A 27,303-nucleotide genomic window follows, 5' to 3' on the forward strand; every position below is an offset into this window, starting at 1 on the left:
TTACACATGCACAGCTCTATTACTTTATTGTATCAAGCCTACCAAGTTGTTACCTGCAGAAAATCAATTCCTACATGGTAGTTATTACAGAACATTACCTTAATTTGCACAAGGAAAAAGCGTGTTCTCCCTGGACTTATAAAATTATCTTTTAATATTACAGCCTTTTGTCTTCTTCGGAGGGATGAGGAACGGCAAAAAAGAAAAAAAAATAAACAGAAATCTGAGGCAATGTTACAAACTAGCTACTTTATAACCAATGGATGCAGGGTCCTGTGGAAGGCCGGGATGTGCTTGGGCATCCCCTCGGCCTGCACAGTGTGGGCGCTCCCTGCACCCCAATTTCAGACCCAGCTTTATCCGTTGGGTGTCCTCCGGCCCAACTACGCGGAGTTAAATCCCGGAGGCTGTGGAGGAGAACGGGCGAGAAGGGGAATGGGCTTGTGCTCGCATTTACTGATATGCTCTGGGTATTCTGCCTCTGCCTGTCTCGCTCTGCTCGCTTTAAAGAGCGGGCAGCGGGCATCCCAGAAGAGCCAGCCAGCCCCACGCAGCTCTGGTCTCCCCACGGCCGCCGGTGCCTTCCCTGCACACCCACGCAGGGGCTCTCCCGACCCCAGGGGCTCTCCCGACCCCGTCCTCACCGGCTCTCTCCCCAGGAGCACCCCAGAGCCTCCTCCCTTCCCACCTCCATCCGAGCAGACACACATCACGCCACCCCGCTGCTCAGCGCTTCTCCTCTCCAAAGCCAGCCGTAAGGAGTAACTAACCCTCTCGAAGCCCCAGGAAGGCAGGTAGCCTCCACTTTAAACGGACAGAAATGGAAGAAGGGGTGAAGAAGTTCAGCCTGTTTCTTTCAGTAGATCCCCAAGATCAAGTACAGCATTACTAAGCATTTTAACCAAAGCTCTTAGGCAACACGGGGTGAGCTACCAAATAAACCTAACAAGCAGGCACTGAATGTTTATGAGAGAGAGAGAGAGAGAGAGATATTTGTTATACAAAAAATTTACTCTGGGTGTTTTCTCTGGGTATGTTCATTGTTCTGTCAGTTTGTGTGCGCGCTTGTGGCTGTATCCTCTCCTCTAATCTTCAAGCTAATTTCAGCCCAAGAATTGACTGGAGGCAACAAGGGCAATCCATGCAGCCTTGTAAGCCGCCTCCAGAAACCTTTGCCTGGACTACAGGAGCCACGCTTCCCATTCTCCCAGCCTAACTGCTATACGAGAAAGGCAGGAAGACAAACAAAAGCTGGAGAATGCCATTTGCAGAAACCACGAGGTAGCCAGCTGCAAACCTCTCCAGCACAGGAACTCACCAGCACGCTGCCAGCACCACCACTGGACGTGCCACGGATTATCTGCCCTCGGGGCTTCTCACACGCACGGTTATTACGTAAGGTCATACGGTGCGACACGTGTATTCCTTGAAGCGATGGGCTCCCTGGACTCCGTCCAGAGGATCAAGGGGAGCTTTGAGAGAACGCTGCTGTTCAGTAAGTTGTATCCTGTTTGGTCACTTAACAGGGATAACCCTACTCTTCTAGGAGGTCCGAGACCTCAGTGGAATTAATTGATTAACACAATAGAACTCCACGCCTGCATTACATGTTACAGGAGAGTAATCTCCAGTACCGATGCTGGTAGATGTCATCCAGATGGAATATAAAAGTTGCTTTAAAAAGATATGAACCTTTTAAAACCACTTCACAATGTTAAGATTTTAAAGTGACTGAAATAAATGCTATCTGCTAACAACAACATTTCAAGTGGGTGGCAATCCTGGTTCTAGCATACTTAAGCTTTGCATCAGAACAAAACTATCATAAATTGGTTAAAAACCACTGCGATATGCAGTTGACACCCACGTATGTTACACTGGTGCCCAAGAACAAATGATATGTGTATAATATATCTCAGTATGCTCCACGTATTATTGCTGTTAAGCATAATGCAAAGTACTTAAAATCTAAAAAAAAAAAGTCTAATGCAGTTGGAAAAAAAAAAAGTAAGCCTGTCTTGCACACATACATATTCCTTTACATTTTCTACAAAATTGGTATTGTTTACTAAAACATTCTTTGTATACATAGCAAAAATCAACAAGAGATCATCAAATAAGAGAATATAAATGAAAGCATATTTATAACTGTGATGTCCTCCAGTCCTTCTCCCTATGTTCTTATTGTAATACATACACTGAAAAAGGAAAATAAATGTTATTTATAAATATGATACGCAGACATGCAAATACCACCTGAAACTCAAAATATTAGCTGCCACACGTGGCCTCTGAATAACAGTGATTCCTTTGGATGTTCCACGTAACTGCAGTAAGAGGAAACCAACTAACAACAAAATCACCTTGGTCAGGAGCAACCGTGCTCAAAAGCAGTAACTACTACTGGTGTGAAAGAGCTGTGCATCATAAAAATCTTCCCTCCGTTTTTTGCAAAGAATGAAGTGCTAGCTGACTCCTCACCCATAGCTCTGCAATACTGTTATTCTGACTGACAAACTCATCTGATTTCCAATCCGAAATTTGCTTTATCTCAGTCTGCAGAACTGCACAGATGCTTCTCCCGTAAAAAATTAAATCCAGCCTGCTGCTGACGCTTAGCTAGTAATCCCAAAAGCAAGAACTGTGGACCCTTTGCAGTTTAGAAAATTACGCTTTCCTGCTAAAACCCGAATATTGGCTCTTTCGAAGTCCTACATGAAATTATCCACCTTGCTTGAGGAAGAAAAGCTCTGCAGGCTTTACCCAGCACATACCCCTCGGAGCGGCCGAGCAGCCCCGACCTGCTGGTGCAGGGAATGTGGTAGGGGAAGGGTTCTCTGCTCTCACCTGCGTGCCAAGGGTTTGCAGAGCACCAGTTGCTTCCTTCAGGACTGGCGAACGACCTTTCAGCAGGAGGTGCAAGTAAACGAACAGCTGTCACCCCCTTCGTTATTTGTTTTCCTTCTGTAAAACACACTGCAGCAGGCGATGCTGCCGCTAAATTTCTCAGCATTTTAACTACCTGCAAACGCATCAGCAAAATAAACGAAGGTGAAATGGCATTTCAAATGTCAGTTTCCCTGGGGTTCCTTCTGCCACAGAGGAAAATTTCACTAGGAAAAAAACCCTCTACATCAGCGTTTGGAACTAAACACTTGGACTAAACCTTGGAAATAAACTTGGGCAGGGAAATACCAGATCTTTCAATTTATGAAGGGAATCGATTATTAGCTTGCATAATCCCCAATTCTCCTCTGGTTAAACAAGACATTCAAGACAGAGCATAGACAAAAACCAGATAGCGGGACAAAAAAAGCAAAGGCAAGAAAAAGAATCTTTTAAGATAACTGTATTAAATGCACACAAAACCCCTTTTCTCAAAGCATAACACTTATTTTCCCTGCATTTATTTTCCCACATTTAGCAGATAATTTCCCTAACACCCTTGAAAAGACAAACACTAATTCTAGGCATTATTAACGATCACAGACTACATCCCCTGACTGCAATCATTCTAGGCTAAACTTCCATGTAGTAAACATTGCATTCCACAGACTGATGAGCCAGCTTTCAGATAAACATGCTTGCTTAAATATCAAGTATTAACACCCTATGGCAATCCGAGTCCATGCACAGTGACTCAGTGCAATTATTCCGAGTGTAACAATAAGTGGGCAGTCATGTGGATTTGGAACTTATTGGTTTAAGCATGAAATTAAACAAGCAAGAAAAATTAATGAAAACTATTCAATTTTAGACCAGGCTGGGTACAAAATATGAGCAAGTATTATAAACATGACATAATCTCATTTAAAGAGACTGTATAACACATACGTTTTACAAATATTTACAGGCATTAATCTTGTTAAGTTGATTTCCAGAGTTTTATTCAGTAACAGGATTGATTGGCTGGAGAAACAGAGGCTCAGATAAAAAAACAGCTGAAAGCTCTATTTTTGTCAGAATGATGGATTCTTTTCTTAAGTAACTTGTTTTGTTGTCTTTTGTTCCAAGACTATAAACATTATTAGCAGTTCTCCAACTGGCAAGAGAGGCTGAGATGTTTTGTCTTCACCATTCTGGATTGCTTTTTGTTTTCTTACACAGTCCAAGAGTCAGAGAAGAGGCAACAACCTTGATTTCCCTTCCCTGTAAGACCCCCTTTCTTTTGCCCACAACTGGATCTGTATACTCTGAAGCAGTGTGTATAGATCTGCTCCATGGGCTCACGCTTGCTCTGACAAGAGACGGGCTGTGGATCCTGATAAGCACAACTATTGCAACTTACAGGAGTTTACATATCTGACACAACCAACATTAACACCCAGCTCCCTGTTGTTTGTTTGCTTCCCATCATCGCTGACTTCCCACAGCCAAGCCTCCACATGGCTTTCATGTGGCCCCAGTTACTTCTCTTTGCACTGAGAGGTCATTTCGTATGCTGCTAGCAGAAGGGATACTGCTTTCTTCTATGACTTCAGGCAGCTTTTAGGAAACACAGATTTCCTGCCCCCTTTCCAACTAAAGGCAAAGGTCAGCGAGTCCAACAATAAAGCACAGTATTGTAGCTCGATATTTCAGTGCTAAAAAATTTACTCATAAAAGCAAAGAGGACAATTACTGTATAAAATTCCATGCGCAATGCCCAAAACGTGTCCTGTCCAAAATATGTGCTTGTAGCCCAAGCAAGGATTTGTGCCCACTAAAACAATGCTGTTATGTATAGGTTTTCCCAGAAAGACGATACGTAACTAACCAAAGGTCCAGTACGTTAAAATTCGTACGTCTGGGTTTTTTGTAAGAAATGAAAAGTACAATATATGCAATACGAACAAAATAGGGTGCCTTCCTTGCTGGACTCAACAGCTAATGGTCACGCTCATGCTTAACTTCCATGTTATGACCTGCACCAACCTCTCTGCCATCCCCTTGACCTATCAAAAGCATTACACCGAAGGGGTGATTTTTTTACATCAGCGTTGCTAGGCCAGTTATCCTCCTCTTTTCACAAACAGGGTTACATCTGATGTACCATCCTACCTCTAGGGTATTCCTCATATTCAGGATCCAAGAGGAAACATATTGGAACAGCTTTGCCAGAAGTTTTTCAGAGCAGTATAATACCGTCTAGAGCACCAAGACATCACCACATATTTGTGAGCAGCCAATTTTCAAACAATGCCCTTCCCAGGCAAAGAAAATAATCACCAAAAACCCCACATTGAAAATTGTTTCATTATTTGGGTCAGAACTTGAAAGCATGGTCTTAGCTGTCCCATGCAGAGAATGACAGCTTTTGTGCTAAAGTGCACTGTAGCTTTTCTACTCATCTGGAGGAGATGGAGCCCGAAATCCGCACAGGTCAACGCAGTGTACCTACAACCCTGTCAATCAATGGCAAGCCCCTTACCTATTTCACTGGATACAGCCTAGTGGCCTGCCGGATGTAATGCACTGCATTTAGTTTTGCTAATTTTCATTTCTGTAGAAGCTAAGTGTTCCCCACACAGTGGTACATTTTGTTTACAGACTTTTTTATAAGACTTTGAAATGTACCATTCCGGCAATGTTTAATAGTAACTGTGGGATAGTAGTTTATACTGTACACAAGAAAATGCCTTCTCAGATCATACTCATGGTCCACCCCACCATCAGCTTCAGGCAGCAGCGCTACAGAAGCTTCAGGGCAAGGCGCAAGAAAACTAACGCTGGTCAATCACAGGAAAACCTGCCCCATCCTGCCTCTTCTGTTCGCCTCACCCTGCTGGAAACCAAGCTCTTAGGAGGATGCTTATACCCCAAAGCACCAGGCTGCCAGCTAGGAACTTTCTCCAACAGCTTCTATCCTGGAAGGCCTCGCCCTTTTGGGTTACTCACCAGGATGTAGAGAAGGCTCATGCAAATGTCTAAGGCTTCTTCTGTAAAAATGAAGCCGAGCCACCTTCTCTGCCCCAGACGTTTAGGCACGCTTCATCCTGCAGCCTCTGTGATGAGCATCCAGACACTCACGCAGGTGACAAAACTCACCCCGTCGGGTGCTCACCACAGCACTTCCCAAACTAGTCAAGCGTGGGGTGGAATAAGGACGTATGCAGAATAGAAATCCAGCTGCTTTTCCTGAATGGCTTCAGCAAAATTAAAACCCTCCATCTACTCGGTGACTTCCTCCATTTAAGCACAATTAGTTAAAATGACAGGCATCGCTGTAGAAAACAGGTGTGTTGTACCCAGGGGTTAGAGAAAGACAAAAAATATTTACTACAGAGATAGGCTGCCTGTATATGAGGAAAACAGACTGGTATAGACTAACTTGCTTGTGCATCAACAGCCAAGAAAGAAGAGTTAAGAATGAATGAGGAGACTTTTATGGTTGCCTCTTCAGCCAGGCAGAAGCAAGAAGGGCCTCTGGCAGGTTGATCGGATTACTTCTCTTTTGACTACTCTCCAAATAAAGAGAGAGGCAGGAAAGGAAGCACAAGCCCTACTGCCAGAAGAGCAAAACCATGCTCTTCTCGTGCTCCAGTCCCTAGAGAGCTGCTGCCTGAGCTGCAGCCCACCATTATTTTTAGTAGTCCTCCATCTCCCTGCTCCTGCTCCACAGAGACACCACTTCATGCCCCAGCCCTCCGTCCCCATGTTTCTCGTCCAGCCCCCCACACCTTGGTGGAATCGGCATAGGAAACGACACGGACGGCTGTCTAGTGGTTGTAAAGCACCCAGGACTCCCTCAGTGGGAGCTGGCAACCGGGGGTCCCTTCTCCAGCCCAGGTGATCCACTGCCAAACTCGGCCTCCGCTCCGGCACGGCGTTCCTCTGCCCAAGGGAAATCATTTCCCCTGCACTGATTCACCGATTTGCAGCTGGTTAAATACCCCCCCTCGCCTCCTTGGTGAGCACACACACATACACAAGCACATGGTCTGCAGCTGCAGGGAGAAACCCCGGGGGAGGCAGAGCTATTGATGTGCCACGCATGGCCTGCCACCAGTTGAGAAAGCTCCCAACTGAAAGGGTAAATTGCTTATCTTCACCGTCAGATGTTCTTCACGCTCTCTTAGATGAAGGATCAGTCCCGTGTCTAAGCCAAACTCCTGCCTATCCTTAAAATTCACACAGATCCATAAAGGTAAAAAAACTCTGATTGCAACAGACTGTGCTGCGTGGTCCCTACAGCGCCTTCCCCTCCTTGCTGCCTTTCTCATCGAAGTGCCAGGAACCGCATGTTGTTACCTTGGGTTTCTCCTCTTTTGAGGACAGGGAAAGACAGCTGAAGAGTGCTTCTTCCCACGGCCTTCGTTTTGGTGTGGGCCAGGTCTACACGGCCGTCACGGCAGCCACAGCGGCTGGGACCACCGGAGCGCCGTGCACGGGGGCCAGCCTGGGCTGCAAACCTGACCCCCACCGAACAGGGACTATTGTGGGCAGGCTCCTGCGGTACCCAAATTAACCTGTTCTCCGGTAGGCCGGCAGTTTCAGCGTAACGCCGCTCCCCATCGTAACCGAATCCTGTTTCCAAGGCGAGGGCGATGGCTTTATGTGTTGCAGGAATTGTTCTGTGCCAAAGCAGAGAACTGAAGAAGTGATGGTAGGAATGGGACAGAAACGCTAACCCACTCGACTGGCGGAGCCCAAGGGTAGTGCACTGGCCCACAGCCTCACAGCCCAGAAGAGACCCGCCGGTTGAGGGTAGATTCCTCCACCTCAGGAGACTACTGCTGAGAATGCCAACAAGAGAAAAATGAAATAAAAAGCCAGGTCACTGAGACTACTAAATGCCAAGAGGCACGAGAAACGTATGCAGAAAGGCTCGTTAATCATAAAATACCCTCATCGCTCCCTCCTGTGCCTTGCATTGGGGGATCCAAGACAAACACTGGAGTTCTAATCTCTTTTCAAGAAATTACACCAAACGACACGAATTCTTGACTTCTCCATGTTTGTGTTTCTAGGCAATAGGACTTTAGTATAACTCTATTCCACGCCAGGTACTAGTTTTAAAATGGAAGACAGACCTCCTTGACATCCGATGGTGGGAGGTCTGAGATACTGCACATGACCAAGTAAATCTAATTCTCTGAAGACACTGTGGGATTCCTTCCCACTTATACGAGAAGCGGCTGCTTCTTTTTGTTGTTGTTGGTTGTGTGTTTTTAATGTAAATCCATTTCCCCTTCTCCAGAAAATGTTCCCAGGGTATCACGGCACGCTGAGAGTAAGACTTGTGTGGCATCTTGCTTGAAGGGAAAAATCAAAGTTTTCTGCTACAGAGGACTGAGGAGACTCCACACCAGGGTTCTCCCAGAGAAGACTAGCAACACACTCTCATGGGAAAGCAGAGGACAGAAGCTCAGGACTGACCTCAGGATTTTCAGCCTTCCTACCCGATAACAACTGTTACGCTAGCACAATACATGTCTGCAAGTCTGCGATGTAAAAATAAGGTCCCTACAATTAAATGCTAAAGTAAGCTATGGTGAACAATCTAACAAGGAGGACCCAACTACGTCAGATTTTTGGACGACTGCTCAAAGTGGGCAGTTCCTTACGTAAGGCCTAATTTTAAGATACGACTGTCATACAAGGACATAAGAACAGTTTTCTCTCTCCCTTTTGCCCTTAATGGAGACTCTACGTAGAAGACCATTTTCCCCAGGGAGCAAATGGCATTGCTGCAGACTAAGAAGAGAAAACAACACTGATGGGTGAAGGCCCCACTGCGTGTATCTGCAGCAATGCCAGCTCAACACATTTCCACCTTCCCCTGTCTGCTTGATCCCATTTCTCCTCTACCACAATTCACTGACCCCTTACTTCTTCCACTTTAAATTTCTGTAGCCTTGCTTTGGAGCAACACAATGAAATAGCTGAGTTTGAAACATCTTTACAAAAAGTTGTTGCCTTTTTTTTCCCCCCCTAACCTGAGTGTTTCATTGATAGGGGGTTTATTAGAATCACAGCATCGTTTAGGTTGGAAAAGACCTTTAAGATCATCAAGTCCAAGCGCTAACCTAGCACTCCCAGATCCACCACTAAACCATGTCCCTAAGCACCACATCTACATGTCTTTTGAATATCTCCAGGGATGGTGACTCCACCACTTCCCTGGGCAGCCTGTTCCAATGCTTGACAGCCCTTTCGGTGAAGAATTTTTTCCTAATATCCAATCTAAACCTCCCCTGGTGCAACTTGAGGCCGTTTCCTCTCGTCCTATCGCTTGTGACTTGACAGAAGAGACCAGCACCCACCTCGCTACACCCTCCTTCCAGGTAGTTGTCGGGAGCGATGAGGCCTCCCCTCAGCCTCCTTTTCTCCCGACTAACCAGCCCCAGCTCCCTCAGCCGCTCCTCACAGGACTTGTGCTCCAGGCCCCTCACCAGCTCGGTCGCCCTTCTCTGGACACGCTCCAGCACCTCCATGTCTCTCCTGCAGTGAGGGGCCCACAACTGAACGCAGGACTCGAGGGGCGGCCTCACCGGTGCCCAGTACAGGCACAGATCCCTTCCCTGCTCCTGCTATTAATAGCTGTTCTGGTGCAAGCGGATGCATAGTAAATGGTTGTAGAGAGGAGAGGGTGAAACAGGAGCCATGAGATGGAAAACTTTGCAGTCCTCTGGAGAAGCCGCATGTGAACCCACACTTTCAGCTTAAGTTACCAGCTACAGATGACTGCAGAGCCGGAAGATTTTGGCTTAGCCCAGCACGAATACAGCTGCCCTACCTCTGGCTTTACAGCAGCAGGTACGATGGTGTCACGCTCTAACACGAGGCACGTTAAGGTGCCACCAGAAGAGCAAGGTGTGTGGTGCTCTTACCTCTGGCTGCTGCCCACAGTAAGGCACAGACCAGCATCGTCTGACCAAAGAGACACAGACCAAGGAGGTGGAAGGGCCTTTCTTTACCTGCTGGAAACCTACCGAACAGTAACCACCTCACGAAGGGTACCACAGAAACTTTGCATGCTCGCTGGTGATGTCTGCACTGTCATGCTTCTGGCTCCTGGTGCCCTGCCCATGCATATTTCAGACAGGGCAAAGGGGACACCCTAATTTTAGTGACTAGTTCAGTTATCGATACAGGCACGTTCTCTGTTCATCATAAGGCTCCTCTGTGTCTTGCCAAACACAGCTGGAAGGGGAGGGAGTAAAGGGAGGAAGATATTCTGCATTTATGTTTCCGTTAATTCAGCAAGAGAAATAGATCAAACGTTCATTTATTCTGTGTTCCAGGACACTTCTAGACACTATATATAGTTTCTCAGATACCAGCGTCTCCCTCACCTACATATTCACACTAATCCATATAAAACTATGAGTCATTACACAAAGTTCCATCCAGAAGAGTAAGCCATTCATCCTTTGGGGGAGGAGGAGAGGGGAAATTAAGAGCTGTTTCCAATTTAATTGGCAGACTTTACATTTTTGTTCTGCTTCCACTGGAAAGTGTGGTGCTAATTTTTCTGCCACAGCTTGTAGCCACGGTGAGAGCTCGATCTGCTTCATTTACGTCTACTAGTAGGACCTCTAAAAAAAAAAAATAATTTAGAATTGTATTTGCCATGTGCCTCTGGTCAGCATGCAAGTTCTGTGTGCTAAACTAAATGCTTGTGTTGTTTTGAGGTCTCAAATGTTTTAAAACTCCCTGCAACTGCTAAATCCGTTTTTCACCAAATGGGTGGTAAAACAGCAGAGTTTAAAAGGCACACTGTAACTCTCACACCAACTGCTCAAGCCTCAGTGTCGTACCTTGAAAGTATGATACCTTCTGAATCCACGTTGAAAAAGAGCGAGAAGTAACATGGATTGACTCACGGTGCTCTGCAGCATACCCTCTCCTTTTGCTTTCATACAGTAAAGCACATGTATGCCCCACCCTGTCTTTTTACTGTATCTTCTAGTCAAAAACATGGTTTCCTGTGTGCAAGCAGCTCTTTTTTTGTGTAATTTTGAAGTGAGGCTGTGTAGAAAGCAGCAACTTGGAACAGGTATGCGTTTTAATTCCTACATCACCTACTCCAACACGGGGGTTTTAATTATGTGTTCCCCTTTCCAACGTGACAGAGGACAGGGCTTTGACTGTCTTCTCATTTTTTACTCTGTGTAATTTCTCATTATTTTTTTTCTCAGCTGCTTCTTGGCTTTCATGACCTCCTCTCTCATTTTCTAATCCAACAATTCCAGCCGTGCAGCTGCACTCAACATTTATGGCTATTTCAACTCAACCTCCCTCATCCTGTTCCTTTTTGCAAACAGCCCCTCAATCGGGGTGGCCAGTCTCTGCCTCCCGAGCAATTCAGGGGCCATTCCCACGGGCTGCATCACCCCAGAGATGAGGGGGCTCCGCTGGTGCAGGGACCCGCCATCACCCCGCTGGCACGGAGATGGGTGAAGTCCACAGGAGCTGCTGAGCCCCCAGGACCACCAGCAAGGCAGCCCCAAGCACTGACCAGCAAATCCTCCAGAGAAGGACCAGCACCTTCTACTTGAGCTGCTCCTGGAGGTCCTGCTCAAGGAGGGACACTGGGGAGACTTGATCCATACGAGGATTTTGGCACGCAGACTGCAGGGTTACAAAGACCAGCCACCTCAAGTTCAAAGCAAATAATACACAAGAAACAACAGCTAGGCAGTCTTTCTGCAGGAGATGAAGTTGAGCCAAAGTGGTATGAGCCTTTCAGCACCTTCTCCCAAACGTCATCAATTTAATTCTCTATGACTTTGCTAATGATTCACATATCTTGCTACACCTTTGTGGGGCATTAAACTTCCCCGCAGTTACTCCTTTTCAAAACACGTATCAAGCCTTAACACTTCCACAATGGTTGCATATCAACGTTTTCAAAAGCGTCAAACACACAGTCTAGAACTACTGTTGGGTGCTCTAGTTGCAGTCTCAATTAATAATGGCATATGAGGTGGCACAAACATCAGAAAGACTGCTCTACACCTCTGCTTGATACCTAATAGCTACATTTAACAGCTCAACTCGCTCAAGCTCCCCTGGAGCAGAGCATTTGGAGCTCCTGTCAACCACGAGCTGATGCCAGGTATTCCAGGTACCTCCATGGGGAAAACACCCTTTTCTTCAATAAGATGAATAGGTAAACTCTATCCTGCTCCACGGCAGAACAGGGCGTGAACTGAAAAAAAAAAAAAAGGTAATCAGCGGGCACTAAAGCTGCACAATCTGCTAAGAAAGAAGGGTGTTACATCAATCAGATATATGTGTAAGTATAGATCCGCTTCCTTCCATTCCCACCTCCTCCCCAAGCCAGCACATGCAATTTTATCTTCACCATTAGCATGATGGCAGCGTAGCTTGCAAGGCTATAGCATTTCATCTGAAACGTAAGGGAATATGAGCACACATGCAATACACTCGACAAATATCCAAGGCATTAAAAGCACCTGAACAGTTAAGGAAAATTACAGGCCCTCAAGTAAAGATTTCAAAATTACGAGGAAACGAATCTGTACTTGCAAATGTTGACACCAAGCTTCTTGGGGTACCGCTGCAGGATGCGGACATCTTGTCTAAAGAGACAGAGTCTCCTCACAAATTCTAGGTGTTCAAGCTTTCTTTTTATTTAGTTTTAAGGCTCACCAACAGTTTGTATTAGATATTTAAACCTTAAAGGCTACGAAATTATTTTATCTCAAAAAAGTATCTTTGAGAGGCAAAAAACGCATACTTGCAGCTGACAAGTAACAACCAGGGAAAACTTTTTCTTTTAAAATAAAGTTACCCTTCTCGCCTTAGAAAAGTTGTGGAAACTTTTAAAGGTAGAAAAGGCCATGGCAAAAAAAAAAAAAACCCAACAAAGAAACAAACAAAAAAAAAGAAAGAAAAAAAGAAGAAATGCAACAGTAGATAACTTTAAACACTTCGCATACCTAAAAAGGGCATATTAAACCACAACCTTAGTCATAATCCTACAGCAGCAAATCAGTAAGAGCAAAGGTGACGCGCCGCGGGCGCGACCTGCAGCCGCCCGGCTGTCGGCGAGGCGGCGGGTTGGAGCGCGCGACGCACACGCCAAAGGAAGCGGGTGTCGAACCTCGCCCCGTGCGGCCCCCGCCGCCCCCCGCCCTCCTCCGACCACCTGCGGCAGCCTCGGAGGAAGCAGGCGCGCTCCCACATACTTTCCAGCGACGCTGCGCCAGCCGCAGAGTACGCACGCAAGCCGTCGGCACACGTGTGAAAATACATACCCGCAGTACCAGCGCCGAGCCTTTCTGCAATGATTAACCTACTTCGCAGGCAGCCAGACTTTCTTTCTTTTCTTTTTTTTTTTTAAATTTAAAAAACAAACCAGAAAAGCAGCCCAAGGGGCAAGAGAGACCCCTCCATCCCACCCGTGCCCTTTCCCTTTCTTCCTCTCCACGCACACCTACCCACACCTCCGCAGCGCTGGAAAAAGGCTGTAAGCAGGGCAATTGCCACTAGTGCGTCCTGGGAGTTGTGGTTTTGAGATTAAGCACCCAGCAAAGAAATTTCACCTTTTTGACCAGATTTTTCCATAAGTGATTGAACATGGGTTAGGAAAATTTAAAATTTAAAAAAAAAAAAAAAAAAAGAGAGAGAAATGTCTAAATTTCCTCTCGTGCTCAGATGCGGCAACATGGTTCAGATCACTTCTCTGAAATCAGCTAAAATTAGGGCAAAAAGGGCACATGCCAGGTGCCTGAGAGAAGGTGCCCGGCCGCAGGGACCGCACTGTTGGGGACACTGGGAGCCGGTGTCTGGGCAGCAGGACCTGGCTTGGGGGCTCTCCTCGCAGGTGCTTCAATGCATTGCTATCGGTATCATTTTATCAGTGGTCAGCCCTTAAAAAACAAAAAACCCCAACCATGCAATCTTGCTCCCCAAAAAAACCCCCAGCAGCCATCAGAAAAGAAGTTTTACCCCCATAAATCCCAAATAAGAAAGGAGCAGAAGGGAACGAGCGGGGCCAGGGGAAGGAAGAGGTGCGGGATCTCTGCCGGTAGGAAAGCCACTCGCTGTCCGAGGGTCCTCTGGAAACTCTTGGGGCGCTTTGCATATTCCGCAACAACGATTTTCCCTCCTTGAGCCGTTTCAGCCTCGCCAATATGCCAGGGGAGGGGCCCATGGGTGGGGAAGGAGTTAAAAATAAAAACAAACACTGAAAAGCTATTTGTAAACTGTTTCACCCCAGCGATCGCTTCAACTCGTGGTTTCTTTAACCGACTGAGCAGCGCACCTGCAGAGCGAGTCGGGGCAGGAGACAGTCCTCCGTAAATACCCGGGAGAACCCTCGGCTGCGGCTCCTCGGGCACCTCTCTCTCTGAGCACCAGGATGACACCGGTGTGCCCGTCTTCACGGGAATGTCCTAAACTTTACAGGCAGGAAACAAATGGAAGGCAGGCAGAGGAAAAAAAAAAAATATATTCCTCAGATAAAAATGCCCTGAATACGACTTCAGCTTTGCAACAGTCAACACTGCCCTTATCTGGGTTTCAACAACTGCAAGGTCTTGGGCACCTGGTCATCCCTCCTTCACCCCACAGACTCTTAACAGCCAAAGAAAGCAGCTGTGCCAGGTGTTAGACCAAGTATAGCTGTAAATCCCGCAGCCTCCTCTGCCCTGTCCAGGTGCCCCGAAACCCAAAGTGCCAAACCTGGTGATTAAGCAACGCCCCCGAACGCTGCACACCCCTGTGACCGGGAGGTGCCCATCTCCTCCAGCATCAGTTCGGCGCTCAGGGTCGGTCACCTGGCGTTGACCGCCGGAGGTCAGGAGCAAAAGGCTGGAAGCAAAGGCATTCCTCACAGTTTTGGTTTACTCATAATCCAACGAAACAGCACCAATTCTCACCTCTGGGCGGATTACTTCCTTAAAAACAAACAAACAAACAAAAACGTAACCAAAACCCAAGCAACTTCAGGCAGTCACAGATGCAGGGAGCGCACCGAACCCAACCACTAGCTGCACCACCAACCTCAACCTTTGCTCTTCTCTTCCCCTCCCCAAAACTAGCAAGGAGTCAAGCTGCTCCATAATGCTCTGAAGCTTTACATCAGAAACCTAAAAGCGACGCTGGTGTGGGCACAGGCATCCTACGTGGGGTGGGGGAGAGCGGAGGGGGTTCAGCAGCCGACGGCTCGGCCGACCAGGTGCTCATCCGCAGCATCCTCTCCGTCGAGCGCGGGAGAGCCGCCGGCACGGTCACCGGCACCGCCAACCACGGGGGGCTGCAGCGGGCAGCAGAGACCCCTCCGCTGGTTCAGGGCCTCCCGGGAAGGTGGAAGTTTTGATTTTTGGTAAACAATGCAGCAGCTTCGTAATACGGTAATCTTAGAGGCAGTTTCTCAGTCTACTCTGGTACAGCTTTTGGGTCCCTCCGTACACAATCCTGTGTGGTTTAATTTTTTTTGTTTGAAATCAGGCAGGGAGCAGCACTTGTACAGGTTGTCTCCTGGATGCCTTTCAACCAAAAGCAGGTGAAAGCTCTGCTCACACATGAGCCAACTGAGAAGCAGACACATCCAAGAAATTCTCAAGTTCTGATCCAGCATCGCTCCTGAAAAGGAAAGCTCAACAGCTGAAACCAAGACCAAACCAGAAACAAGTAATTTTTTAAATATGATAGTTGCAATCAGTCTAAAGACGCAAGCGCATTAACCAACACTGCTGATGTTGGAAACTGTGCAGGTAATCAGGATGGGCAAGTCTCAAAGGCTGTTCTTCAAATAACCAGCATGGCTGTTTGTCCAAAGCTTAACCAAACTGTTCAAACCCACTGGTGTGCCAAGTCAAACTGCAAGGAAAAACCTTTCAGAAGCTGTATTTCTTCACGCTAGAACACGGCTACCAGGACATTTCAGGTATTTACATTGACTGCAACTGGATTCTAGGAACGGGGAAAGGGATCTTCCCCTACCTTCTCCTCAAGACCGAACCATTTTTTTCTTATTCTGACAACAGCAGAGCACGACAGACTTCTGCTTTGACCCCGTTATGCCGCAGCAGGAGGCAGCCACGGGCTGCCTACAGACCCTACAACCGAAGGCTATTCCCTCCCATCCACCGGCTTTTGCATTGCCCGTTTATAGACCTGTGGCACCGGGAAGACCCTAAAACCATCTGCACCACAGGATAATCACACACAGAGACGATGACTTCGCTGCAAGAAATGCACTGAAGTTGCAGAGGAGGAGGAGGGTGACAGGTGCCTGCGGAAGGGATAATTAAGGTGTTGGGCTAAGCAAACCACTTTTGGTACCCATGTTTACCACCCCCACATCACCTTACCCCCTGCGCACGCACACCCTCCCCAGAGCACTCAAGCGCCTCCTGCACTCTGAATTCCTTTGCTGTTGGGCGCAGTAGTCGGCCCTTTCATGTTATTTTAGAGCAGACTGTAAAGACTTTGGTCCTGTAAAGTTCTCCCGTGACATTACTGACCTTGTTACTCTTTATGCTACTCCAGTTTCCTTAAGAAATAAAAAAGTAGTTAAAAAATTCTCAAGCGATTCAAACAAGTCCTCTGTTCATCTTCAGAAGTGACTGGCATCACCTTGAGATCAAAATATGTACCCATTCACTATAGGAAGGCTTTATAGCTTCGAGTTCTATATAGGTAACACTTCAACAGCACAATCATTTTTTTTCTACCGAAAAGAATCATGAAAAGCACCAGAAATATTTGCAGCAGGCAGCTAATACCAATTCCAGCTTTCCTTGCAAGGTATTTTGACTAAATTAGTCTTGATAGCATCACAATTTGTTGAGGTAGGGAACAATATAAATTAACAAGTCATGACGGGTGGGGGCCGAAGGAGGGAAATAAGGAGGCAATACTTATCTGTTGAAAGTAAGACTTGTGAAGAACAACAAGAAGCATTACACCGATTAAGTAATACAGGGGTTGGTGTACAACAGAACTTGTGAATTACATTTGCAACGTTGTTTTTTGCCTTAATAACTGGGGCTAGACAAAACAATTGGACTGTAGCTGTACCACACTGCATGCCAGACCTTACTTGCTTTGATCTTAGGGAACGGTAAAAATTTTGAAGAGAAAGTTTGGAGACAGTTTGAATGATGCTCACAGCTTCTTAAGCTTGGAATTTGGTGGTTAGTGCATTAAGCATTACTCACTTTCTGAACAAAGTGGAAAGTTAACACAAATTGGCAGATGACTAACTGTCCAAGAAACAGATTACTGAATGAATCACTGACTCTCCTTCTAGTCTAATAATAAGACAAACGAAGAGGAACAAGAAGGGGAAAAAGACAAAATTTTTCCTTGCAGAGTGCTTATATTTGCACTGCCCATGAACCTCTAGCTACGACAAACTACGCAACAATTTTATGATTTACCATGAGATCTAAATTCAGGTTAGCTCACTGACACACCTCAGCAAAGTCCAACAAGTGCGCGGCCAAGCAGAACCTCCTGCGCTGCACCCAGCCGCGGAACAGGTTACCAGCTCCCAACGTTATGAAGAATGAGATTTGACTCCCTCCTTCACCCGAGCGAATTCAAGCCGATCAGGGCTGCTCTGGTCATCTGCTGAATTCTTTACTCAGCATCTCCGAGTGCACACATTTGCCAGCCTCAGGGTGATAAAAGGTTGCAAGGAAGACCTCAGGGTCTAGGACTGCAGCCACCTGGTTCAAAAAACTCTCCACAGCCACCAGGTCTGCTCATCTCCTCAGCTATGACTTAGGTTTGAAATCTGAACTCACAAGAGCTCATCGCAGCTGGGTGATAGGTGACACAACCAGGTCACATCAGGCCAGAAGCAACGAGAACCAGGTGGGAATAACAACAGAGTTATTTGAATACTTGCAAAAGATAGTACTTTTGCATTTTGTTAACGTAGAAGACTTGCTTGATTGAGTTCTGTTTTCCTCTAACGTTTCTTTCAATTGTCTGTTGCAAACACAAGCCAAAATTAAATGGCCCGAACCTCTCGTGCCCTGGCACCAAGCTCTTACTGCCAAGGCACAGGTTAGGCTGGGCACAGGCTGCTCGTGGTTTTCTGCAGTAGCACCGCATTGCGAAAGCAAGACAAGAGCGACCTTCAGGAGACGGGGCATGATGATTTGATGGTCATTGTGCTTTGAAGGCCAGGTGTCCCATGGTCAGCTCCAGGTCTTTTAACAAATGTGGGGTTCATTTGGTCCCTTACCAGACCCCGCAGTAGACTCAACCAGCAGAAAACTAACCCTACACGTACAATGAATCATCTTCTGCCAATTTAGCTCTCAGGGCTGGCCACCTGTGGGATGAGACAGGTGCTGGGGCAAGTGCAAAGCAAGGAAAGGAGATGATGAAGAGCAGAATCAGAGTCTCAAAATTCAGTAGCGACAGCGCCTGTTGCCCTTCACAGGCCCAGCCCCCAGTGATTTTGGAGACACATCCCATTTCCGAGTCAGCAGAGCTCAGAAGATGGATGAGATTTAGACATGATATTCATTCGTCACAACTCAACCCTCATGACACTTCTGATGGCAAGGTTTTCTAAAGACAAGCTGAAATCAGAGCGCTGAAGCTATGTCCTCTTGAACTCTGAATAACCACCGACACCGCCGTTTGCAGTCCTTACCGATTATTCTTCCGTGAACTTCAGCAAGAACGGTCCATAAATAAACCCCTTACGTTGGAAGCTGGCCTCTTCTGCTATACTGATCTGAAAACAGTAAAATCTCCCTTATTGTTGCCATGTAACAAACAACTGGATTTTCACATGTTTCAAAGTTGTACCTCCACAGGCTTCTGCGCCTCTATTTTTAGTGCGCCTCTTCCAGTGAGAAGCTACAAACAAAGATTCTCCATCACAGTCTGGTTATCCAAGAAACTAACAAACACATCCAAGGTATTTCAGCACAATCCAAATTAACTACATAAATACATTTAAATATTTAGTGGTAAAAGATACCCGCTGACACTGAGGGAGCTGGGATAGGTCTAGATTTACTGAGGATTTGTCCGAGAATGGATTTTGTAAAAAGCATACTCTGCTTTTAAAACAGAATAATAAGAAACAAAGAACCATCACATCCTTATAAGGAGTAACTTACTAGTATAAATATTGCAACAACAGAGAAAGTAAACATGGAGGTTTCATAAATGTTGGAATTTTTACTTTAACAGGGAAGAAAAGACTAGCTCTGCCTCATTTATAGTCTTTAAATCTTATAACAACACAGGCAACTTGAAAGCAGGCAGCAACACTATATATTAATGCAGCAGATCAGGAGACACTGATTGGACTACCGTTAAAAGTAGAATACCTTGCATAAAAGAATTAAAATCTGATATACTATAACAGCATGGAGGGCACGCTCTGCTTATATGAAAACAAAATAACCTCACATTCTACAAGGTACAGTTTCAAACAAAACGCAGTATGCGCTAGGGCTTGCTTTGTTGCACTGAACACGGGACAGAATCTTTACAAAAAGATTCCAGCCTCCTAGGTAAACAGCTAGAAGAATGCCAGCACATTTGAAAACTAATACCTAAAAAGAAAAAAAAAAAAAAAAAAAAAAAGAGAGAAAGAGAAGAATTTAATAGAACACTTTCTGATTTGCCCTTTTTTCAGTATCACTTTCAATACTGGAAGACATGCATTTCCTTCTAGGTAATGACAGATACATCCTGCAGTTGTTGTTTATTCTTCAACTCCTATTTTCTGTTTACTTTCCGGATCCTCTGACCCCAGCTCAAACAGCAATACAGGTCACTCAGCAATCTTACTGTCCTCTCTTTACCGGAGTGGAAAAGAGGTGGAGAACAGCAGCTCAACAAGACGAGGTAGTGTGCCAAGTCTTCCCCGACTCGACATAAATAGCTTATATTTTCCAGATGCGCATCTCTGACATCGAGGCTAAGCGTCAGCAACAGTCACTGTGGTGAAACACGAAACACTGAGAAGACAGGAGAGGGAAAGATTTTAGCACCACAAGCAGTGGTACGATTAGGGTTTTTGGGGACGGTACAAGATCTTTCACTGTTGCACAGCAAAGCACTAAAGCTTCCATAACTTAAAAAAAAAAAAAAAATAATTCAAAGTAATATTTTCCAACCTTTCACTAAGAGTAGGGGCCAAAACCACACGTTTTAAAGGTCTTCCACAGTTTTATTATTAGAAGTAGAAACCCTACTGATACTGATGAGTCATTTGTATTGGCGGAAACCAAGAACACCCATTTTCTTTAAGTGTTACAAAGCACTCAATGTGGTTTTCTATTCATTACTGGTCAAAGTAGTTGACTAAAAACAAAACAAGTGACAAGAACTCACCTTATTGTTATTAAAGCTTGTTTTATACCAGCTGATTTTGTTTACCGCACTTTTAGAGATCGCTTATTTTTCACCCCATTCCACAAAAAGAAGAAAAATACACAAGAGGACTATGAATCTAAACTCCATGACAGTAAATCCAGAACTGCAGATGGATAATGCACTCCGCTTCTGCAAATGCTTTTGTGATCAACTAAGAAAGGAAAAAGAAAGGAGAGAAGAAGAAAAACCACAACAAGAAGATCAGTTAAAAATCATCAGTCAGCAGAAGCTATCGTTCTAGGATCCTTATGAGTAATCAGAATAGAGTCTGTAAATAAAGAAGCACTTGTACAAGAGCGTAAGTTTTCATCTTCACGCAAATGAAAGAATCCTTTCACGCTAATGGCCAGCAATATTGCCACACAGGAGATAAAAACCAGACGAAGAAACAGCAAAATTCTGAAAAGTAAAGATAGCTAAAACCAGGTTTTTAAAGTTTAATCAGAATTCCTTGCTGGCTTTAAAGAACATTTCTGCCATAAAAAGGGGCGGAGGGTAGGAGACCGTACAGCTTGCAATTGGCAAGGGAAAATACAATTCATAAGCTGGACTTGGCATATTCGAATCAGGAACAATGCTCGGGGGAGAATATTATTTTTTTTTTGTAACGTCCCATTCACAAAAAAAAGAAATGAAATAAACCCCAGAGGTCTGATCCTGCTGAACATCCGTAGCATCTAGATGAACTTTCGAGCACAACCTCCGCAGCAGCGCAATGGATTTCTGTTTTACACTAGGCACCTAGCGGAACGGCAGCCTGGCAAAACAACAGTGTATTTCGATATTTCTGGGGAAGAAAACCCACAGCAAAGCAGTGACCGGAGAACCGAAAATAACCTTTGAACAACAGCTCAGCACCGACGGTCTCTCTGCCTGCGCCTCCTATTGTGGATAGTTTATAGCGAGGGTAGCTCCAAGCTGCACCAGACACGTGAGTCAGCAAGAGCAGCTTGTAGGAAACTGCTGACATGTTCAATTGCTCTCACATACACTGAACACACCTACCCACTAAATAAAAAACAGGCTGCATGCAAATAGGGGTAAAGGAACACCTCCACACCTACAGTTCCTGTTTTCCTAGTTCAAGTTTAAATTTTAAAGCAATCACTAACAAAAAACCAAAAAAAACCAACCCAAAAACCACCCTCCATGGATGTCAGCTATAATAAGTAGCTATGATTAAGTCTCAAGGGTCATTTTGTTTATTTAAACAGACGTAACTGCTTTTCCTCTTTTCAAAAAACAAAATTGCTGCTCCACAGCCCAGAAGCCCTCCACAGTGACCAGCAGTGAACAGTTCCTGTTTTTCTTAGTAGGGAGACTCCTTTTGAACCTATGCACCAAAACCCATCTACCCATCACAGCCCGGCTGAGTGCTTTCAAAGCTCAGGAGCAAAAAAATAAGCTTCCATTTCAACTCCTACTAAGGGCAAACTGGAAATTCCCAGGGTTTCCGTTCCTAACAGCTTTTCAAGCATCTGTTCAGTTGATGCAATAGCAGTGAAAGTTGTATGCAAATCATAGGTCTTGGGAATATATCTGGGAGGATCTGACCCTTTCAGGTCACCTTTCACACAAAAAAGAAGAAGAAAACGGCGTACCACAGGTCCCGGTGCCTCTTGCCCCCGCAGCCACCTCCTCCTCCTCCTCCCCTTCTTCCTTTGAGGCACTGACGCCCAAGTGTCCCGGCTTGCTCCGAGGGCAGGTTTGCACCACAGCAAAGGGGGAGCAGAGGAGATGGAGGAGGGATGAGGGGTTATACACGGAGGGGCTGCACGCCTGGCAGCCCCCTCGCCCACGCAGGAGTTGCAGTTCAGCCCCCGCCGCATTGGGAGCTTTCGCAGGCAACCTGTTTCAAGCCAGACAGGGACACAGCTATTGATCTGCTGAGATGCCAGCACAGCGCAGCTGGCGTTCTTCAGGTTGTTGCTGTGGCTCTTTCTGCATAAAGATCAATACAATCAAGCCGAGGAGCCTTCCGAGCCCGATTTTTGACGGCTTGAAGTTCTGCCGCACATGCAAACTTTTAGTATAAAGGTTTTCTCAAACTTGTTCCTTCGTTCTTTTTTATTTACCTGTTCTGAACATGTGGTTGCTCTCTGATCAATACCATCAGTTACTAGAACTTCAAGTCCATCACTGGCCACAAAGCCTTTTGTATTCATTCCACTGCTTGCCTGCTTCAAAATTACAATTTATAGTCCAAGACCGGCACAGTAAGTAGTGCTCTTTTCAATGCACTACAAAGATGTTTCTGCCGAACTAAAAAGTAAAATGAACGCATTGCAACTCAGCTGGCTATATTCATACATTTTACATCTCCTTGATGCAAGCTTCACATGAATGCGTAATATTCAGGCAGCTGTCAAGGTTAATGTCTTTTGGCTGAATTTAAAGCAATGATGACCATTTTTTTAAAAAAGCTGAACAAGCAGTTTGAGTACTATTCTGGAAAACCTTAGGGAGTTACTGGGGGTAGAAACCTACTGCTCATTCAACTACTACAACAAAATCATTTAGGCACCTACTCAAATATCAGTAAAGAACTGCAATATCAGAAAGACTCTCTTCCACATTCTCTAAAGCATCCGTAGCCAGGAGGAACACTGAAAGCAGCAGTGTCCGAGAAAGCTTTAAGTTTAAATCCAAATTTTCTTCAACACATTAATGGAACGAGTGGTGTATTTCCCTTAACAGTTCAACTCAGAAACCACTAGTGTAAGACCATCACACCCAAAAATGAGCCAAGCTGGAAATTCAGACCCAGAGGTGAAAGACAGAAGCATGCATGCCTTCAAACGTAAGTCAAATCTGCTAAACACTACAGGTATGTTCATGCAACTTGTAAACTAAGAAGCCATTCAGAGAGCATTCCTTTGAGTAAAAAGGCACGTACATTTTGATTTGAATATATAAACCACGTTCATACCACCTGAATTAAAATCACAGAGACTCTGTTCACATCACACAATAAATGCTATTCAATTTACACCAACAGTTTATTACATAAAAATGTCATTACCACCAAAATGATTACTTTGCATATATTAACATTACACATCTCATTTTTCAGCTTAGCGCCATTAACATCTCTTAGCTATGCTCTAAGAGGTCTCCTCTTCATCTATGCGTACGTGAAGTCCTACACCAAAAGAACGTCACAGGCACACAATGAGAAAACATCTCTTTTTTATTCTTCTTGGATTAAAAACCAACAACAACAACAAACCAAACCCCCACACAAAAAATCCCTGATCGCTGATTTTTATTTTTTTTTTCATGGCTGGTGATATTTTTAGAGAAAACCTTGAGGAAAATAACTAATTGGCAATCGTACTGCAGCATCGTTAAGAAAAATAGCTATGGCACTTCAGAACAGAAAATCAAGCAATGAAAGTTTTAAAATAAGCAAGGGCAAGCAACTTCTGTCACACATTCCACACTACACATCATCTATACAGGGTTTTATTTTCAGCTCTCTTTGTCATTAATTATGCACACACAGAAAGAGATACATAAGATTGCTACACAGTATGGAGATTTTATTAAACTCATTAATTTCAATGAGTCTCTGAGGCCTTCTACAATGTCAAAGATTTAGCAGAATCTCCTCATATTAGGAGCATCGTGAAAATACCTATTTATTGGGATGCGGACTGTTATTCTTCTCAGCTAGCAACTCAGGTGCTGTCTCTAACTTTCCTCCATGCCCAGAACGTAAGAGTGAACAGCGAATGTTTTCGTGCTGCAAAACGAACGACAGAAAGCAAGGAGGGAAGGGGAGGTGGGCGTCCCACCTACATCACCAGCGCATCCTGCCAGGGTGCACGACGTTAATACCGATGCGTGTTCCGAGATGTGCCTCCAGGTCAGAAAGGGAATAGGAGTACCTGTCCCAGCACCGCTTCCCAGTGTGAGATACCTGGGCATAAACAATTGCTGACGATCAACCAGTTGGGATCTGTCGGCACGTGCATCAGCTGCGCACCTTCTGCGCGCACGTCTCCTCACAATTGTAAAACTTTTCAAAAAATGGAGTTGTTTAAGCACAAATTACAGAGCAGACTTCCCCAGCATTGCCCAGAAATGCACACTCTGCTTCTGTGGAGGATTTCTGCAAAAGATCTCTAAATATCCTGACAACCACCCCATCTCCAAAATCACTAGGGACCTTTCCTGCCCACTTGACAGCTCAGTCTACTGGCGTACATCTGTTCGAATGGCTCGTCCAGCGTCACAGAGCAAACTAGGAGGAAAACTAGACCTCTGATCCTGATTTTTCAATCCTCTACTTTTCCAATTAGTCACGGCTTCCTTCCATTTCTCGCAGAGCACCTTCAGAACAGCCTTTGAAGCTGGAGGGTCAAATGTGAAAAACGATGCTGAAAGCACAGGTTCAATACACCGCAGGGAAGTACAACGCCGATCTATTTTGCGGCACAAGCGCCCAGATCCCAGTGACGGGGGGCAGGCGGGCGGACACAAAAGGCAACACGGGCTTTTAAAAGAACAAGCCCACATCTGAAGTGGAATTTTATTTCTCTCTGTCAGAAGTAAAGATTCCTAAAACACCAGTTTTCGGGCTGTTGTTACAACAGCCCCGTAGACAACAGCTTAACACGCAACCCTATCGTTTTATTCTATCCATCTCATCAAATGGGATTATCTCAAATTTCAGTATTTACATACCTGAAGAAGTCAATCTACCCAAGCACCACCACCACCCTCCTCAAACTGCAGAGCATTCCCCCATCTACAGCAGAACCTCAGACAATTCCCTGCCTCGTAAAAACCCGACCTGTTTCTAGCTTGAGCCCCAGAATACCGAATTAAAATATGCACAAGTTTAGCGACAGTTCCAAAGTCTTCGAAAAGGGGCTTTCATCACGAAAACACTGACACGGCTTCAACCAGAGCAAACAGCAGCGCTGTAATTTCCCCATCTTTCCAACATCCTAAAGAGTAATTCTAGTAAGATGCCATCCCCGCCTCACGTTTATTATTAAGGAACGACACCCGGGCTTTACTCCGGAGCCGCCGGGGCTTCAGCAACAAGGGCACGACGATCTCCCGGTAACCGAAGCGTTTTAAGCGAAGACACCCGCCGCACTACCAAAATAGCCTGCTCCACAAAAGGAGAGGCATGATTTCACACTTCGCGTCTTTCATGACAGCCAGCGTCTCCGCGGCGCGCTGCCTTTGCCCACACGCTACGTTTTAACGATCCAAGAAACTGTTATCGGAGTTCACATCTCGCCCCAAACCTAGAAAAACGGGGCCGGGGGGGGGGGGGGGGCACACGGGACACACACACACACACACACGCCCGGGGGGGTGCGGTGCCCGCTTGCCCCGAGCGGCTGCAGGTGGCCGGGGGAAGGGGCCGGGTCGGCCCTTCCCGGGGGGGGGGTGACCCGAGCGGCTGCCGGCCCTGCGGAGCGGAGCGAGGAGGGGGGGGGGGGGCCGCACACAGACGCGTCCACGGACACGCACACAGGGACACGCACACACACACGCACAGTTCGGCGCCCGCCGCGCATTCCCCGTTACGCAACGCGCGTGTTTCCCACTTGGAGGAATAAGCCAGCAGCACTCCTGCAAAACCCGCGGCCGCTCCGGGGGCGGGGGTGCAGCCCCCCCCCCCCCCCCCCCAAACTCCGCGCAACAGCTGCCCGGGGAGGAGGAGGAGGAGGAGGAGGAAGGGGGGAAGCCACGCTGCCCCCACCCCGGCCAGCCTCTTCCCCCCACCACCCCCCAAAACTTCGCCCCCCCTTCCCCAGCAGGGCTGCCGAGCCGCGGAACAGGCGCACTCACCTCGCCTCCGCGCAACTTTCGGGGGTCGCCCCTCTCGCTGCAGCCTGGGGGGGTGGGTGAGGGGGGAGGGGGAGGCCGCGGGGCGGGGTGGAGCGGGCCCGGGGAGGGGTGGGGAGTGGGGGGGGGGGGGGAGGGGGGAGAGCCTGTTATAGCTGAGGAGGTTTGGGGAGGGGGGGGGGTTGCTCCTGTTGTTGCTGCTGCTGTTGTTTCGGAAATTCTTATTAGTATTTCTCTGCGGTCAGAAACCTGCACCCTCCCCCCCCCAAACGAAAAAAAAAAAAAGCCCCGACCCAGACGCTCATCACATGGCGATTGCTTTGAACCAGCTGCTTCCAGAGCCAAAGTCTTGCGGAGAAAAATAAAGGGGGAAGGGAGGGAGGGAGAGAGGGAGGGGGCTGGCAGGGGGGCCGGAGGAGGAGAGAAAGCCGCAGCGGAGGGAGGGAGGGTGGGAGGGAGGGAGGCGGGAGGGGGGGGGGGGGGGGGGGGGGAAGCGGCACCGCGGCGGCTGTGTCGCTGCCGGAGCGGCGCCCGGGGCCGGCGGCGGTGGCAGCCCGGCGGAGGCGGAGGAGGGAAGGCGGCGCTGCGCTGCTGCCGCGGCCGCTGCTGCCCGGCTCTGCCGCCCGCCCGCCCGCGCCCGCCGCCGCCGCTGCTGCCGCCGCCTCGCGCGCCCCGGCCCAGCGCCCGCCCCCGCCCCTCAATCGCTACATTGTTGACATTCGCAGGCTGACATCATCCTCCCCGCCCCGCCGCCCGCTCCATTCACAATAACGCTACGCCAACGGCGCAGCGCCCTCTCCCTCGCCCGCCCCGGCCGCTACGCGCAGAAAGCGGCGTACGGCCGCTCCGCGAATCGCGGCGGCGCCGCTGCTGCTGCTGCTGCTGCTGACATGCCGTGACGCCCCGCCCCGCCCCGCCCCGCCCCCTCCGGCCGGGAGCGGGCCGCGCATGCGCGGGGCGGGCTCGCGCCCTCCCTCCCTCCCGCCCTCCCGCCCGCTCGCCCGCTCTTCCCGGGGAGGGCTACGCGCGAGCCTCTGCCTTTCCCTCGGTGCGTGCGCGCGTGCCGCCGCTGGCGCCGGGCCCCGTGCTCGGGGGCTCGCGCCGGCGGCCGCAGGGGCCTCTGGGAGCCGTAGTCCGCCGCCAGGGGCCGCTGGGGCGGCGCGCGGGCCCCCGCCG

The 27,303-nt window shown here is 47.3% G+C and overlaps 1 protein-coding gene across 1 annotated transcript in view; it reads right to left on the minus strand.

Annotated features, from left to right (window-relative positions):
* BACH2 (BTB domain and CNC homolog 2) overlaps positions 1 to 26,169 on the minus strand; it is a 192,180-nt gene extending 166,011 nt beyond the window's left edge. The window contains exon 1 of the mRNA XM_049818335.1: positions 26,131 to 26,169. The gene's annotated coding sequence lies outside the window, so the exon portion shown is untranslated. The remainder of the gene's footprint in view (positions 1 to 26,130) is intronic.
* Between the last annotated feature and the right edge of the window lie 1,134 nt (positions 26,170 to 27,303).

The sequence above is a fragment of the Accipiter gentilis genome, chromosome 15 (assembly GCF_929443795.1).
Source record: "Accipiter gentilis chromosome 15, bAccGen1.1, whole genome shotgun sequence".
Classification (NCBI taxonomy): domain Eukaryota; kingdom Metazoa; phylum Chordata; class Aves; order Accipitriformes; family Accipitridae; genus Astur; species Astur gentilis.